Raw genomic sequence first — 16,165 nt, forward strand, 5'->3', positions numbered from 1 at the left:
ACCGACAGAGACCGAGATCAATCCGGTATCCCACACCGACAGAGACCGAGATCAATCCGGTATCCCACACCGACAGACCGAGATCAATCCGGTATCCCACACCGACAGAGACCGAGATGAATCCGATATCCCACACCGACAGACCGAGATCAATCCGATATCCCACACCGACAGACCGAGATCAATCCGATATCCCACACCGACAGACCGAGATCAATCCGATATCCCACACCGACAGAGACCGAGATCAATCCGATATCCCACACCGACAGACCGAGATCAATCCGGTATCCCACAGCGACAGACCGAGATCAATCCGGTATCCCACACCGACAGACCGAGATCAATCCGGTATCCCACACCGACAGAGCGAGATCAATCCGGTATCCCACACCGACCGACCGAGATCAATCCGGTATCCCACACCGACAGAGACCGAGATGAATCCGATATCCCACACCGACAGACCGAGATCAATCCGATATCCCACACCGACAGACCGAGATCAATCCCGTATCCCACACCGCCAGACCGAGATCAATCCGATATCCCACATCGACAGACCGAGATCAATCCGGTATCCCACACCGACAGAGCGAGATCAATCCGATCTCCCACACCTACAGACCGAGATCAATCCGGTATCCCACACCGACAGACCGAGATCAATCCGGTATCCCACACCGACAGACCGAGATCAATCCGGTATCCCACACCGAGAGAGACCGAGATCAATCCGGTATCCCACACCGACCGACCGAGATCAATCCTATATCCCACACCGACAGACCGAGATCAATCCGGTATCCCACACCGACAGAGCGAGATCAATCCGATATCCCACACCGACAGACCGAGATCAATCCGATATCCCACACCGACAGAGCGAGATCAATCCGGTATCCCACACCGACAGAGCGAGATCAATCCGATATCCCACACCGACAGACCGAGATCAATCCGGTATCCCACACCGACAGAGACCGAGATCAATCCGGTATCCCACAGCGACAGACCGAGATCAATCAGATATCCCACACCGAGAGAGCGAGATCAATCCGATATCCCACACCGACAGACCGAGATCAATCCGGTATCCCACACCGACAGACCGAGATCAATCCGGTATCCCACACCGACAGACCGAGATCAATCCGGTATCCCACACCGACAGACCGAGATCAATCCGGTATCCCACACCGACGGACCGAGATCAATCCGATATCCCACACCGACAGACCGAGATCAATCCGGTATCCCACACCGACAGAGCGAGATCAATCCGATATCCCACACCGACAGAGACCGAGATCAATCCGGTATCCCACACCGACAGACCGAGATCAATCCGGTATCCCACACCGACAGAGCGAGATCAATCCGATATCCCACACCGACAGAGACCGAGATCAATCCGGTATCCCACACCGACGGACCGAGATCAATCCGGTATCCCACACTGAGAGACCGAGATCAATCCGGTATCCCACACCGACAGACCGAGATCAATCCGGTATCCCACACCGACAGAGCGAGATCAATCCGATATCCCACACCGACAGTCCGAGATCAATCCGGTATCCCACACCGACCGACCGAGACCAATCCCGTATCCCACACCGACAGACCGAGATCAATCCGATATCCCACACCGAGAGACCGAGATCAATCCGGTATCCCACACCGACAGACCGAGATCAATCCGATATCCCACACCGATGGACCGAGATCAATCCGATATCCCACAGTGACAGTCCGAGATCAATCCGATATCCCACACCGACCGACCGAGATCAATCCGATATCCCACACCGACCGACCGAGATCAATCCGGTATCCCACACCGACAGAGCGAGATCAATCCGGTATCCCACACCGACAGAGCGAGATCAATCCGGTATCCCACACCGACAGACCGAGATCAATCCGATATCCCACACCGACCGACCGAGACCAATCCGGTATCCCACACCGACAGAGACCGAGATCAATCCGATATCCCACACCGACAGACCGAGACCAATCCGGTATCCCACACCGACAGAGACCGAGATCAATCCGATATCCCACACCGACAGAGACCGAGATCAATCCGGTATCCCACACCGACAGACCGAGATCAATCCGGTATCCCACACCGACAGACCGAGATCAATCCGATATCCCACACCGACAGACCGAGATCAATCCGATCTCACACACCGACAGACCGAGATCAATCCGATATCCCACACCGACAGAGCGAGATCAATCCGGTATCCCACACCGACAGAGCGAGATCAATCCGATATCCCACACCGACAGAGACCGAGATCAATCCGATCTCCCACACCGACAGAGCAAGATCAATCCGGTATCCCACACCGACAGACCGAGATCAATCCGATATCCCACACCGACGGACCGTGATCAATCCGATATCCCACACCTACCGACCGAGACCAATCCGATCTCTCACACCGACAGACCAAGATCAATCCGATATCCCACACCGACAGACCGAGATCAATCCGGTATCCCACACCGACAGACCGAGATCAATCCGATCTCCCACACCGACAGACCGAGATCAATCCGGTATCCCACACCGACAGACCGAGATCAATCCGATATCCCACACCGACCGACCGAGATCAATCCGGTATCCCACACCGACGGACCGAGATCAATCCGATCTCCCACACCTACAGACCGAGATCAATCCGATATCCCACACCGACAGAGCGAGATCAATCCGGTATCCCACACCGACAGACCGAGATCAATCCGATATCCCACACCGACAGACCGAGATCAATCCGGTATCCCACACCGACCGACCGAGATCAATCCGATATCCCACACCGACAGTCCGAGATCAATCCGATATCCCACACAGACAGACCGAGATCAATCCGATATCCCACACCGACCGACCGAGACCAATCCCGTATCCCACACCGACAGAGCGAGATCAATCCGATATCCCACACCGACCGACCGAGATCAATCCGGTATCCCACACCGACCGACCGAGATCAATCCGGTATCCCACACCGACAGACCGAGAATAATCCGATATCCCACACCGACAGACCGAGATCAATCCGGTATCCCACACCGACAGACCGAGATCAATCCGGTATCCCACACCGACAGACCGAGATCAATCCGGTACCCCACACCGACAGAGCGAGATCAATCCGGTATCCCACACCGACAGACCGAGATCAATCCGGTATCCCACACCGCCAGACCGAGATCAATCCGATCTCCCACACCTACAGACCGAGACCAATCCCGTATCCCACACCGACAGAGCGAGATCAATCCGGTATCCCACACCGACAGACCGAGATCAATCCGGTATCCCACACCGAGAGACCGAGATCAATCCGGTATCCCACACCGACAGACCGAGATCAATCCGGTATCCCACACCGCCAGACCGATATCAATCCGGTATCCCACACCGACAGACCGATATCAATCCCGTATCCCACACCGACAGACCGAGATCAATCCGGTATCCCACACCGCCAGACCGATATCAATCCGGTATCCCACACCGACAGACCGAGACCAATCCCGTATCCCACACCGACAGAGCGAGATCAATCCGGTATCCCACACCGACAGACCGAGATCAATCCGGTACCCCACACCGACAGAGCGAGATCAATCCGGTATCCCACACCGACAGACCGAGATCAATCCGGTATCCCACACCGCCAGACCGAGATCAATCCGGTATCCCACACCGACAGACCGAGATCAATCCGGTATCCCACACCGAGAGAGACCGAGATCAATCCGGTATCCCACACCGACAGAGCGAGATCAATCCGATATCCCACACCGACAGAGACCGAGATCAATCCGATATCCCACACCGACAGACCGAGATCAATCCGATATCCCACACCGACAGAGCGAGATCAATCCGATATCCCACACCGACAGAGACCGAGATCAATCCGACATCCCACACCTACAGACCGAGATCAATCCGGTATCCCACACCGACAGACCGAGATCAATCCGATATCCCACACCGACAGAGCGAGATCAATCCGATATCCCACACCGACAGAGACCGAGATCAATCCGGTATCCCACACCGAGAGAGACCGAGATCAATCCGGTACCCCACACCGACCGACCGAGATCAATCCGGTATCCCACACCGACAGACCGAGATCAATCCGATATCCCACACCGACCGACCGAGATCAATCCGATATCCCACACCGACCGACCGAGATCAATCCGATATCCCACACCGACAGACCGAGATCAATCCGATATCCCACACCGACCGACCGAGATCAATCCGGTACCCCACACCGACCGACCGAGATCAATCCGGTATCCCACACCGACAGAGCGAGATCAATCCGATATCCCACACCGACAGAGACCGAGATCAATCCGGTATCCCACACCGACAGACCGAGATCAATCCGGTATCCCACACCGACAGACCGAGATCAATCCGATATCCCACACCGACCGACCGAGATCAATCCGATATCCCACACCGACAGACCGAGATCAATCCGGTATCCCACACCGACAGAGACCGAGATCAATCCGATATCCCACACCGACAGACCGAGATCAATCCGGTATCCCACACCGACCGACCGAGACCAATCCCGTATCCCACACCGACAGAGCGAGATCAATCCGATATACCACACCAACAGAGACCGAGATCAATCCGATATCCCACACCGACAGACCGAGATCAATCCGGTATCCCACACCGACAGACCGAGATCAATCCGATATCCCACACCGACGGACCGAGATCAATCCGGTATCCCACACCGACAGACCGAGATCAATCCGATATCCCACACCGACAGACCGAGATCAATCTGGTATCCCACACCGACAGACCGAGATCAATCCGGTATCCCACACCGACCGACCGAGACCAATCCCGTATCCCACACCGACAGAGCGAGATCAATCCGGTATCCCACACCGACAGACCGAGATCAATCCGGTATCCCACACCGACAGAGACCGAGATCAATCCGATATCCCACACCGACAGACCGAGATCAATCCGATATCCCACACCGACAGACCGATATCAATCCGGTATCCCACACCGACAGACCGAGACCAATCCGGTATCCCACACCTACAGACCGAGATCAATCCGATATCCCACACCGACAGACCGAGATCAATCCGGTACCCCACACCTACAGACCGAGATCAATCCGGTATCCCACACCGACCGACCGAGATCAATCCGGTATCCCACACCGACAGACCGAGATCAATCCGGTATCCCACACCGACAGACCGAGATCAATCCGATATCCCACACCGACAGACCGAGATCAATCCGATATCCCACACCGACAGACCGAGACCAATCCTGTATCCCACACCGACAGACCGAGATCAATCCGGTATCCCACACCGACCGACCGAGACCAATCCCGTATCCCACACCGACAGACCGAGATCAATCCGGTATCCCACACCGACAGACCGAGATCAATCCGATATCCCACACCAACAGTCCGAGATCAATCCGGTATCCCACACCGACAGACCGAGATCAATCCGATATCCCACACCGACAGACCGAGATCAATCCGGTATCCCACACCGACGGACCGAGATCAATCCCGTATCCCACACCGACAGAGACCGAGATCAATCCGATATCCCACAGCGACGGAGCAAGATCAATCCGGTATCCCACACTGAGAGTGATAGAATTCAGATGTGCTTGTCTGTTTGTCACTGCCCTGTGTACATAGAATTTACCCGTTTTGCCCGTGAACCTGTGGGGTTCCCTGGTTTTGCAGCTCCCCCCCCCCCCATATTCTAACACTGTGATCTCAGTGGGTTAATCTGTTCCCAGTTTGTGGGTGAGTGGGAAAATCGCGGGGGATGGGCTGGAGTACCTGGGGTTGAATGACAGATGAGGAGTAATTTGTGATCAGTCACAGAGAACAGAAATCGCCATTGATTGCAACTACCAATGCTGACTGAGATGCACTTCCAAGCTACTCCCACTTGCTCATGTTGCTCTGAACCTTTCTGAGCAAGTCTGTCCTTTAAAGATTATTACTGTAGCTGTCCACCCAGCTCTTCTGACTGCTTGTTCCTTAAAAACACCAGCCCTCACTCAGAAAATTAAGCTGCCCCTGAACCTGGTGAAGGCCGACCTTGGCCTGGTTCGCAGGCGATGCAAAGAATGTGGAGGGGCAGGTGGTATTGAGGATGCAGCAAATCTGCGGAAGGACTTGGAGAGACCGGGAAAATGGGCAAAGAAGTCGCAGATTGGGTTGAGAGGGATATGAAATTAGAGATGGTGGAATGACGGAGCAGACTTTTTTTTCAAATTTTAGGAGCAAAAGAGCCTTTTGTAAAAGGTACTTCCCTAAAATTTAAACAAAATGTCTGTTAATTGGGATGGAGATCTGTCTCTAGTCAAGGAGGGGTAAGGCACTCCTTCCCTCCACTCGCCTGCAGGTCACCCTTGGGCAGAGTGTAATACCCACTTAGCCCCTCAGTCAGGATCCTGCGAAGCCACAGGAGCTGGTGGTGGACGGTTGTACGAGCAGCCGGTGCAGATCACAAGGGCTGGTTATGTGGCCACTGACACCAGGCAGACAATCTCTGAAGACGATTGATAATGGCTGATCACCCGTCTTGTAAAGACACTGCCCACCAGGCGGCACTGGCAAACCACTTTTGTAGAGAAATTTGCCAAAAACAATCACGATCCTGAGACCACGATCACCCATGTCATACAACACGGCACATGATGATGATAATGATGCCTGTTAAATCTTTCTGCCCTCTTATTTTTTGCTTTCTAGTTTTTGATTCCCCAATCCTGGGAAAGGTTGTGCGTTCACCCTTTTGAAGCCCTCCTGATCTCAGTCTCTATGTTCCAAAGAATAAAACCCCAGCCTCTCCCTACAACTCGACTCATGAGTTTATTATTGCTTAATGATATTTCCTGTTCACAAGCGTAAAGGAGGATAAAATAATTGTTACTCCCAATCTGATGTAGCACAGAAAGATAAAGAATGCACTAACAAAAATAATAAACAACAAATATAAAAAGGGAAGACAGCTTACACACAGTACGTAGTGTGAATCCTGGCAGCATCCTGCTTTCTGACGTCCTTCCTGTGGCAGCACGTCAAGACCCCAACACAAAACTCCGAGTGGGACCTCACCACTGTCCTGTACAACTGTACTCAGTGCCCCCAGCTGACGAAGGCCAGCATGCCCTCATTGCCCCGTCTACTCCACTTTTGGGGAACCGTGTGCCTGGGTCTCCCCAGTTACTCTGATCTTCAACACTGTCCTGGACCTGTGGGGTAAGATCCGGGCAGGACTGGTTGTCTAACAGCTGGGAGGAACCGCCCCGGGTCCGGGCAAGTAGAAGCAACTGCGAGGAGACGCATCAGCGCCTCTGCTTTCTGATGAGCTCCAGCAGAAACCGCAAGTCAACAAAGTTCCGGACAAACTTCTAAACAAATGCAGTGCAGTGCATTCTGACTGGCTGCATGGTAGCCACAAATTTGAGAGGCTACAGGGGATGGTGGACCCCACAGTCATATTCCGTACAGCACTCCTCTCTGCTGAGTGGCAACATTTACCATCAGGGATCCCCTACCACCTGGGCCCTGCCCTCATGTAGAGCTGAGAAAATGGATTTGCGAGGGATCATAAATCAGCCATGATGGAATGAATGGTGGAGCAGTGGATAGGCCAAATGGCCTCATTCTGCTCCTATGGCATTCTACTGGCAGGAGGTACAAAAGCCAGGAGACTCACAAGTCAAGATTCAACAATAGCTTCTTCCCCCCTCCGCTCAGGTTCTTGAACTCACCCCCCAAAAAAAACTACCGTGGGTAACACACACAGAATGCCAGTGGTGCTCAGCAAGCTGGGCAGCATCTATGGAGTCAGACAGAGACCCTCTGTCCATTTCCCTATACCAATTCTGCCTGACTTGCTGAGTTCCTCCAGTATTGTGTGTGTGTTTGCTCAGGATTACCAGCATCTGCAGAATGTCTTGCGCTTATATCACCACCTTGGATTGTATTTCACTCAGCTCGCATTACTGCTGTTAGATTTATTTTCTAGTCCAAGTTATGTATAATGTAAGCTTATGTAATTTACATCTGCAATGACAGCACCGCCCATTACAGAAAGCTAAATTACCCTGGGTCTGTGTGCCTCTGACAATGAACCTGAGCACAATACAATGGGGCAACAAGCACTGAAATCTAAACAAAGTGATGGAGGAACTCAGCGGGTCAGGCAGCATCTATGGAGGGAAATGGACAGTCAACGTTTCAGGTTGAAACGTCTAGATGAAGGGTCTTTACTCAAAATGTTAACTGGGTCAGCAGGTCAGATGAAGCCTGTATGTAATGCAGCTAAGCCCCACTAGGTGGCATCTCAGCTCACTTCCACACACTGATACAGCACACCCTCCCAACACATGCATAATTAACAGTAATATATAAATACATTCACACATAAATTACAGCAAAGCTCCAATATTACAGATCCAAAATTTGGGATGGGTGTCTAAGGAATGTGTCTAAGAGAGAAGTGATAATCAGTTTCAACTTTTCACCTCCCAACTTCTGTCACTATTCCTACTGACCCCTCTTCACCCGGATCCACTTACCACCTTCCAGCCTCTGTCTAGTGACAGAGTGTCTCCCCTCCTCCATCTGGCCATCAGCCCTCTTCCCCTGGACCCAGCCTCGGTCGCTGTTCCCACTCTGGCCTCTCTGTCACTATTCCCACATCAGCTCAAACCCCAGTTGTGCCTGTTCCCCTTCCTGCCCCCACCTTATTCGTGGAGAGACAATAGACAATAGGTGCAGAAGTAGACCATTCGGCCCCTCGAGTCTGCACCGCCATTCTGAGATCATGGCTGATCATTCACTATCAATAGGGACAAGGACTGGGGAGAGCCCTTACTCAGCTTGGACTTGTGGGGTTGGGAATCTCTTTGGAACGTCTAACAAGACCCAGAACAGAATGGAAGGAAGCACCCGGGTGGGAGGTGGACCCAGAGGCAAGACCATGGAGGTGGCCATTCAGCCCTTCATTACAGTACTAGCTCCCTGTGAAAAGTTGCCCAATTTTCCCCTGTCCTCTCCCTTCCCAGTAGGACGGCCCGGGCATTTCCTGCTCTATCCCTCCCACAGTGCGGACGTTTCCAAAGACAGTTTTGACAGAAAGGGTGGTAGGAGCCTGGTACGGGTGCCAGGCTGTTTAAGAGGCTCTTATATATATGACACATGAAAGGCAGGGGGATGAAGAAATATGGACCACGTACAAGCCAGTCTAATTCTGCCACGGACGGTCCCAAGACTGGCTGTGAAAGGAGGAGAGTTGGGTACAGGGGCTGGCAACCTCATCCGGTAAAAAAACCCAGAGATACAGGTACAGCAACCAAAGCTGCAAAGACCTTATTCCTGTGAGAGGAAGGATACACCAAGCAGATGGGCTACACCTGGGAACAACTTGAAAGACTGGCCCAGGACAGAGGACTCCGGTGAACTGCTTTGGTGGAATATGCCCCAGGAGGGATGATGGGGCTTCAGAAGACAAAAGACAGATGGATTTAGTTTGCATTGGCATCATAGTTGGCACAGACTCAATGAGCTGAATGGCCTGTTCTCTGGCCTCAATCTGGGCAGATCTCATTGTGAAATAAAAGGATGCTGGAGGACTGATTCCATTCAGAGGTTGCCAGTAAACCGGCCAGAGAAAGCCAAGAGCAATGAGGGATAGCCTGAAACTTCAAGGGCTTGTTGACAAAGTCTGCAGCTTGAGACAATTCCCTTATCCTCTGGGGATCATTCTCCCTGACGGTTAGTGGGATGCCGTCTGCCAGTCGTAGAAAAGTTCGGCACAGAAACAGGCTCTTCAACACATCCAGTCCACGGTAAACCATTTAAACTGCCGACTCCCGTCGACCTGCACCGTGACCATCCATGTACTATCCAAACTTCAAACATTGAAATCCAGCTCGCATGCACCACTTGCACTGACAGCTCGTCCCACACTCTCACCACCCTCTGAGTGAAGGAGCTTCCCCTCCTGTTCCCCTTAAACTTTTCACCTATATCAGATGACCTCTGTTTGTAGTCCAACCCAACCTTAGTGGAAAAAACCTACCTATACCCCTCATAATTTTGTATACCTCTATCAAATCTCCTCTCAGTTCTTCTACATTCCAAGGAATAAAGTCCTAACCTATTCAATCTTTCATTATTACGCAGGTCTGGAAGACCCGACAACACCCTTGTAAATTTTCTGTGTACCCTTTCAATCTTATTTACATCTTTCCAGTAGGTAGGTGTAGCATCCATCATCAGAGATCCCCACCACCCAGGACACGCTCTCTTCTCACTGCTACCATCAGATAGAAGGTACAGGAGCCGCAGGACTCACCCTGCCAGGTTCAGTAACAGTTACTATCAGGCTCTTGAACCAAAGGGGATAACCACACTCACTTGCCCCATTATTAAGATGTTTCCAGAACCAATTATCTCACTTTAAGGGTTCATTATCTCACGTTCTTGTTATTTATATTTACATTTGCAGTTTGATGCTTTCTGCACTCTGGTTAATCTTTCATTGACCTTGTTGTAGTTATCATTCTATAGCTAAGTCCACAGGAAAATGAATCTCTGGTTGTATATGATGATCAAAGCTCAAACATCACTCTCCAGATTAGGCCTCCTAATTCGCAACATTCCTGACACAACCTGCTGGAGGAACTGGGCAGATTAGGCGTCAGGGTTTTGACAGCACAATCACTGCCCCCAGCCTATGGGGTCCACCAGCTGCCTGTTGCTCAAGGCTCTCCGGTGTCTTTAACTACCCTCTTTCACGACTCAACTCCGCTGCAAACCCGACCTCGCCCAACCACAGCCTCAACTCAACGTTCACTTTGCTCCCCCCGCTCTCCGACCCTGTCTCATCGACACAGATTCTGTTCCTACAGGAGCTGCCCGATCCTCTGTGTGTGTGTGTTTGCACTACTTTCTTCCGGAGATGCAGAACCCCGCTTCTGCAGGGAGGCACCCCACTAGCCTCCAGCCATTCACTTCGCAAGAGGCAGGGTGCAGTGGGCACAGCACTGACCCATACCCTCTCCCCGATCCACCCCCGCCCCAGTGACGGGGAGATGGTCTGCCACCCAGCCGGCCTGGCAAGGAGGCAACAGCACTTGGGCCGCCACGTGGAGTTCGGGCGCCCTCTGCCGTCACCGCTCCTCTCTCGGGGACCGATTCCCCCACCCGCTGCAAAATCTGTAAAACAAACCGCGCCACTCTCAAACCACATGACAGCAGGGGGAAAAAGAATTACAACTGCGACACTCCTAGGCCGTGAATTTTTTTTTATTATGGGGTGTCCCCCTGTCTAAATCCATCTCACTCTGCACCTTTCTACCCCGAATTACAAAAAAAATAAATCAAGATCTGTAGTTTCAAATATCAACCCCGGAGACAAAAAATAATGCAATAACAATCAGACGCGCAGGATACGTAGGACGGATACAGTAGCGAGATTCAACAGATACATTCCCGAATTTGTATCAACGTTCTCCCGAATAGAATGTTTACGTCTTTGAAAGTTACATTGCGTTCCATTTTTTTCCATCAATTTCATTACCTGTTTTGTAACATCTCTCCCGTTGATTGGCAGCGCAGCAGCCACGCAATCTTAAAAACTGTTACAGTTTCAAAAAAATGATACACCGATTGCATCCCAGAAGATGATCCACCACGGGCAGATCCTTCCCCGGAACAGCGCACTCCCTTTTCGGGGCAAGATAACAACTTGCAGAGAGCAGGTTAACTATAGGCGCTCTGGGGTGACGGAGGGTTTGCAGAATACCCCTGGAAAGTTTAGCAAGCTCCAATTGCGCAGTTTCACTCACACACACACTCCTCTCTCTAATAAACAGCCCCTCCTCCCTCCAGTTTCCTAGCGCTGCAGTCGATACACGTCTGACCAACAAGCTCCTGCCATACATTTTAAAGCGACACTGCCCTCAGCAACCGCGAGCTGAAGTCGCCCTCAGCGCGGCGATATAGGATTAAAACATCACCCCTTCTCCACCCACTCCTCTCCAGAGATTCCTGCCCGCCACGTTCTCGTCTTGCATGGCATATTTTTTAAAAAACGTCACTTTTCCGGAATTTTGCAACTGTTAAGAAACAGGGACTTAGAAAGGGGGAGAGGGCGGTTGAAACGTATAAGGATGTTCCTCATCCTGTACCCTTCAGCAACCCCCCCCCCTCCAGCGCCCGGGGAGGCATTATCTCGTCCAGGAAGGGCAGGCCGGGTTGTTGAGGGCGGGGTGAGAGACTGAGAAAGTTTACTCCACGAAGGGAGTTGGGGGAATCAGATAAGGTTCTGCAAATCTAGACGGACTGAATGGCCTGCCAGTTCTCTGATTTCTTTTTTTGTTCAGGCCTTTAATAAATCTAAAGCTTCAATAAACAGAAAACCCTGCAGGCCAGGCAGTCCCCGTGGGAAGAGGAGTGAAGGTAATGTCCTAGGATCAAAGTTCAAAGTAAATGATCAAAGTACAAATAAGTCCCCATGTACAACCCTGAGATTCATTTTCTCGCGGGCGTTTACAGAGAGCAAAGAAATTCAGCAGAATCAATAAAAAAACTACACACACAGACAACCGATGTGCAAACGAAGACAAACTGTGCAAATGCAAAAAAATAAATGTACAGATAATAAATAAAATGTAAACACACAGTGGGAACATTGAGTTGTAGAGTCGGTCGGTTGTGGACTCAGTTCAGAGTTGAGCTGAGCAGAGGCAGAGGTCTCCACCTTCGCCATCAATCACCCACCTACACCCATCAGCCCTCCACCTGTACCCATCCATCCCATGGCAATGCAAGAGCCCATCCAGATGCTTCTACCATCTGGGAGTGCGTCCCAGATTCCAACACCCTCTCTAGGGCTAAAACATTCTTCTCAGGTCCCCTCTAAATCGCTCACTCTGCACCTTAAACCTCTGCCCGCTGGATTTAGAGAGCCCTCCCAGGGGAAAAGTTTCTTCAATTCAAGAGTGACTGTGCTTTTCATAACCTTCAGGGGCTTGGCTTAAACCACCAGATGAAGAGCTTTGGAGGTGACCATTCTGACTGGTTGAATCACAGCTTGGTGAGGAGGCTCCAATTCACACTGCCTCATCATTGCTCTACTTATTACAATAGTAATTTATAGCAATGTTTTGTATTACACTGTACTCTGTCACTAAACAACATTTCACAATAAACAATATGTCAGTGATAATAAACACTATTTTGATTCTGGTTCTGAATCTGATCCGGACTATGGCTCTGATTCTGATTCTGATCCTGAATTCTGATTTTGATTCTGATGAGTAAAATGGAAAGTGCTGGGATTATTCTGACAATGGCGAGGAAAGCTATCAGCACTCTGTGAACAGCACAGTGCCAGCAGCAGCACACCTACAACTACCTTTTCTGACCTTGTAGATTAATTCTGGTAAAAGCTTGAAAAAATGCAGAGAAAATTTACAAGGTTGTTGCCGGGATTTAAGGTCCTGAGTTGTAGAGAAAGATTGAATAGGTTAGGACTTTACTCCCTGGAGTGAAGGAGACGAAGTGCAGATTTGATGGAAGTATACAAAATCACAAGGGCTATAGGTAGGGTGAATGCTAGCAGGCTTTTTCCACTGAGGTTAAGTGGGACGACAACTAAAAGTCATAGATTAAGGGTGAAAGTTTAGATGCTTTAGGGGAAACTGAGGGAGAATAGGTTCATGGATGGGAGAGTTTTGGATAAATACAGAGATGGGAAGTTTGGATAGGTACAAGGATGGGAAGTTTCATAGGTACAGGGATGGGAAGTTTGGATAGGTACAGGGATGGGAAGTTTGGATAGGTACAGGGATGGGAAGTTTGGATAGGTACAGGGATGGGAAGTTTGGATAGGTACAGGGATGGGAAGTTTGGATAGGTACAGGGATGGGAAGTTTGGATAGGTACAGGGATGGGATGTTTGATAGGTACACGCATGGGAAGTTTGGATAGGTACACGTATGGGAAGTTTGCATAGGAACACGGATGGGAAGTTTGGAAAGGTACACGGATGGGAAGTTTGGATAGGCACAGGAATGGGAAGTTTGGATAGGTACAGTGATGGGAAGTATGGAAAGGTAAAGGGAAGGGAAGTTTGGATAGGTACACGGATGGGAAGTTTGGATAGGGACATCGATGGGAAGTTTGGATAGGTATACGGATGGGACGTTTGGAGAGGTATACGTATGGGAAGTGTGGATAGGTACCGGGATGGGAAGATTGGATAGGTACATGGATGGGAAGTTTGTATAGGGAAACGGATGGGAAGTTTGGATAGGTACAGGGATGGGAAGTTCGGATAGGTACACGTATGGGACATTTGGAGAGGGACACTGATGGGAAGTTTCGATAGGTACAGGGATGGGAAGTTTGGATAGGTACAGGGGTGGGAAGTTTGGATAGGTACAGGGATGGGAAGTTTGGCTAGGTACTTGTATGGGAATTTTGGATAGGTACAGGGATGGGAATTTTGATAGGTACACGGATGGGAAGTTTGATAGGTACAGGGATGGGAAGTTTGGATAAGTACACGGATGGGAAGTTTGGATAGGTACAGGGATGGGAAGTTTGGATAGGTACACGGATGGGAAGTTTGATAGGTACAGGGATGGGAAGATTTGGATAAGTACACGGATGGGAAGTTTGTATAGGAACATGAATGGGAAGTTTGGATAGATACAGGGATGGGAAGTTTGGATAGGTACACGGATCGGAAGTTTGGATAGGTACTGGGATGGGAAGTGGATAGGTAAAGCGATGGGAAGTTTGGATAGGTACAGGGATGGGAAGTTTGGATAGGTACAGGGATGGGAAGTTTGGATAGGTACACGGATGGGAAGTTTGGATAAGTACACGGATGGGAAGTTTGGATAGGTACAGGGATGGGATGTTTGATAGGTACAGGGATGGGAAGTTTGGATAGGTACAGGGATGGGAAGTTTGGATAAGTACACAGATGGGAAGTTTGGATAGGTACAGGGATGGGATGTTTGATAGGTACAGGGATGGGAAGTTTGGATAGGTACAGGGATGGGAAGTTTGGATAGGTACACGGATGGGAAGTTTGATAGGTACAGGGATGGGAAGTTTGGATAGGTACACGGATGGGAAGTTTGTATAGGGACATGAATGGGAAGTTTGGATAGGTACAGGGATGGGAAGTGGATAGGTAGAGCGATGGGAAGTTTGGATAGGTACAGGGATGGGAAGTTTGGCTAGGTACTTGTTTGGGAATTTTGGATAGGTACAGCGATGGGAAGTTTTGATAGGTACAGGGATGGGAAGTTTGGATAGGTACGTGATGGGAAGTATGGAAAGGTAAAGGGATGGGAAGTTTGGATAGGTACACGTATGGGACGTTTGTAGAGGGACACTGATGGGAAGTTTGGATAGGTATACGTATGAGAAGTGTGGATAGGTACAGGGATGGCAAGTTTGGATAGGTACAGGGATGGGAAGTTTGGATAGGTACAGGGATGGGAAGTTTGGATAGGTACACGGATGGGAAGTTTGGATAAGTACACGGATGGGAAGTTTGGATAGGTACAGGGATGGGATGTTTGATAGGTACAGGGATGGGAAGTTTGGATAGGTACAGGGATGGGAAGTTTGGATAGGTACACGGATGGGAAGTTTGGATAAGTACACGGATGGGAAGTTTGTATAGGGACATGAATGGGAAGTTTGGATAGGTACAGGGATGGGAAGTTTGGATAGGTACACGGATGGGAAGTTTGGATAGGTACACGGATGGGAAGTTTGGATAAGTACACGGATGGGAAGTTTGGATAGGGACATGGTTGGGAAGTTTGGATAGGTACAGGGATGGGAAGTTTGGATAGGTACACAGATCGGAAGTTTGGATAGGTACAGGGATGGGAAGTGGATAGGTACAGCGATGGGAAGTTTGGATAGGTACAGGGATGGAAAGTTTGGATAGGTACAGGGATGGGAAGTTTGGATAGGTACACGGATGGGAAGTTTGGATAAGTACACGGATGGGAAGTTTGGATAGGTACAGGGAT

General features: G+C 50.3%; 2 protein-coding genes across 2 annotated transcripts in view; both read right to left on the reverse strand.

Annotated features, from left to right (window-relative positions):
* The window catches only part of LOC132396894 (lysine-specific demethylase 6B-like), a 245,230-nt gene extending 233,257 nt beyond the window's left edge, over positions 1-11,973 (reverse strand). Inside the window, exon 1 of the mRNA XM_059974949.1 lies at positions 11,680-11,973. The gene's annotated coding sequence lies outside the window, so the exon portion shown is untranslated. The remainder of the gene's footprint in view (positions 1-11,679) is intronic.
* Positions 1-16,165, reverse strand: part of LOC132397487 (voltage-gated potassium channel subunit beta-1-like) — a 189,641-nt gene that overhangs the window by 2,830 nt on the left and 170,646 nt on the right. The window lies entirely within an intron of this gene.

Source organism: Hypanus sabinus, chromosome 7 (genome assembly GCF_030144855.1).
Source record: "Hypanus sabinus isolate sHypSab1 chromosome 7, sHypSab1.hap1, whole genome shotgun sequence".
NCBI lineage: Eukaryota > Metazoa > Chordata > Chondrichthyes > Myliobatiformes > Dasyatidae > Hypanus > Hypanus sabinus.